Here is a 2,853-nt window from a genome sequence, read left to right as displayed (position 1 = left end):
TTTACTTTGGCCTTTTTGGAAACACAGGAAGGAGAAATCAGCTAAGTGAGCTTAGTGCTTGGAAAAAATCTTCTGAAAAGTCAGCTGAGTACAAAACAGAGAGGAAAACAAGAAGAAAAGGGACAAGAAGAGATAATGGGGATAATGGGTTATGTGTTGTTTTATGTGTTGTCTTCTCAATTCAGAGGGTGCCCTGCCTGTTTTTGCCTAGGGCCCCAAATTTCCTAAATCTGCCCCTGGTTGTGCATGTGCAGTTTTTTTTAAAGAGAAGAGAGCGGGTCTCCATTATAGCTTTAAGACTAGCATTAGGAGGCCACAGCGCAGTGAGTGCAGCTGGCATGGAGGTGAGGACATTAGTGTTATAAATCAGGGCCGAACGCATCATGACACCGAAGTCTCAATCTTGTCATTTCCTCAGACCTGCCAGCTCTGTATCCAGGCTACTTTTTATCATAAAGGTTGTAAGCTAGGCTCTTTTGAAAGTTGTGTCTTTCTGCTTTAGCTAAATACATTTTATTTGTGATAAGTATTTTTAGCTCATGGATTTGTTTATTGGCTGTGTCATTTTGTGAATGAGCTACATTTCCCATTAGCCTGATTAGATGTGGTTTTACGGCGTGTTGAATTATTTTTCTTCATGTTTTCATCTATCTGAGTATAATGATGTTATTAAGTTCAGTTTCCTGGCAACTGGTGACTGAATCCTATAGAAGCATCGCATCAAGCTACAGCATCTCTAATGTTGCAGCCATTGTGCCAGACGTGTCAAAGGCCGCTTCGGAGAGCCTGCTGGTGGAGCTGATGCCGGTCCCAGAGGTTGCTGATTGGTAGCCGATCGCACTGGACTTCCAAGAAGATGGAACTTCCCTGCAGGAGTGAATTTAGGAAATGTGGGGCCCTAGGCAAAGACAGGCTGGGGGCCCTCTGAATTGAGAAGACAACACATAAAACAGACCCATTATACAGATAGAGAAATGCGACTAAAGCGCTAAGTTGGCAACACGACATTGTTTTTTTTCAAATGGTTTGCTGCTGTCTGATTGGATCTTTCTGAACATGTGCAGCAAAATGGACTGATATCAAATATGATGGACCCTTCAATGAAGGGGGGGGGGGCATTTTAGCCAAAGGATTTTTATCAAAAACAATACTAGTTGTATTAACCATACATGTAAACAGAGTTTCATGGGCCCCCCAGGAACTTGGGGGCCCTAGGCAACTGTCCAGTATTGCCTAATGGTAAATCCGCCCCTGACTTCCCCAACTGTGTGGGAGCAAAAGATGGGAAACGTGGAAATCCAGGCACCATCTAATCCGGGTTCCCAGTATGTTAATTAAAGGGATCATATTCCTTTGTACTTCTTCTTGCGGTTTATATCTTTACATGGTGGTGGACACGCCAGCTGACAGCTTTACTTGGGCCTGGGACAACGCAGTCTTTTGCTCAGACTCTCCGATCGGGCAGCAAGCCCCTCCACCTGCACCATCTCTGTTATCGGTACGTATGGCTCTCTGTCTCCTCCTCAAACACACGCTCCCTTTCTCAGCTTGTTCTCATGCTGCGCTCTCTTTGTTTCCTCCCTTACACTAGCTAACGGATGCTATACTTTAAAATCACATTGATAAACGCATTGCTTCTTACCTGTGTTGTGCCATATGTCATGATCATGGTTTTTGGACATTGGGAACCAGTGTCCATATCTCATCTTGACATGATGAGCAGAGAAGAGGATAAAAGTATGGTGAACAGTCACATGGCAAGTCACAGAGGTGTGACCAACCACCCCCCTCTGTGTGAGGACAGTAAAAACCACAGAACATTCTCCTTTCCCTCCTCTCTTTCCTATGAAGCTGGGGTCCACTTTGGCAGGGTTTCTACCAAATTGAGACCCAGGCCCAAAAGGACCCAGAACTCCAGAATAATCAAGGATAAGTCATCATGATGACCTTTCAGAACCAAAAAGACTTTCTGCAACACATTTCTCTTGAGTTTAGGGAACTTATAGAGCCAGACTGGATGAGAAGGAGCCCTTTTGTGAGCCTGAGACAAAGAAACCCCTGGTTGCTGTTAACTGGTAAGCTGCTGCTGGATGAAACTCAACCTTTCAAATGGACATGGACAAAAAGGTTAGCAGGTCTGGCACAATTATGGACAGAACAAACAATGTCTTTTGATGATATTGATCATTTCATGTGTTTACTGATGGGTAAAGACAACAATAAGAGGATGACTGAATGCTACGCTATGCTATAAGAAAATGTTCTGAGCTGTTGCTAAAGCTTAGACAAGCTTTATTCACTAAGGGTTAAACACTGATATAACATTAGTGTTCATGTGTTCCTCAGATGCTCATTACATTTCCATTACCAAGTATGACCAAGAGTCATTTAGTGGAATCCTGATGTTTATTCGCTGCTAGCTATTTCAAGGAGGTTAAAGAATCATTTAGCTAAAGGTTATTGGTTCTTGATTAAGCAAATCATTCAATAAAACATTATTTAAGCCAAATAATGTTTTATTAAATGATTTGCTTAATCGAGAACCAATAACCTTTAGTTTAAAGATTCTTTACCTTCTTTGAAATAGCTAGCAGCGAATAGCATCAGGATTCCACTAAATGAGTCTTGGTCATACTTGGTAATGGAAATGTAATGAGCATCTGAGGAACACATGAACACTAATGTTATATCAGTGTTTAACCCTTAGTGAATAAAGCTTGTCTAAGCTTCAGCAACAGCTCAGAACATTTTCTTATAGCATAGCGTAGCATTCAGTCATCCTCTTATTGTTGTCTTTACCCATCAGTAAAAACATAAAAAAATAAAAAACATCAAAAAAAAATATTTTTTTTT

The sequence above is a fragment of the Cyprinodon variegatus genome, unplaced genomic scaffold (assembly GCF_000732505.1).
Source record: "Cyprinodon variegatus isolate N-32 unplaced genomic scaffold, C_variegatus-1.0 Scaffold133, whole genome shotgun sequence".
Lineage (NCBI taxonomy): Eukaryota > Metazoa > Chordata > Actinopteri > Cyprinodontiformes > Cyprinodontidae > Cyprinodon > Cyprinodon variegatus.
This window is presented reverse-complemented; position numbering follows the sequence as displayed.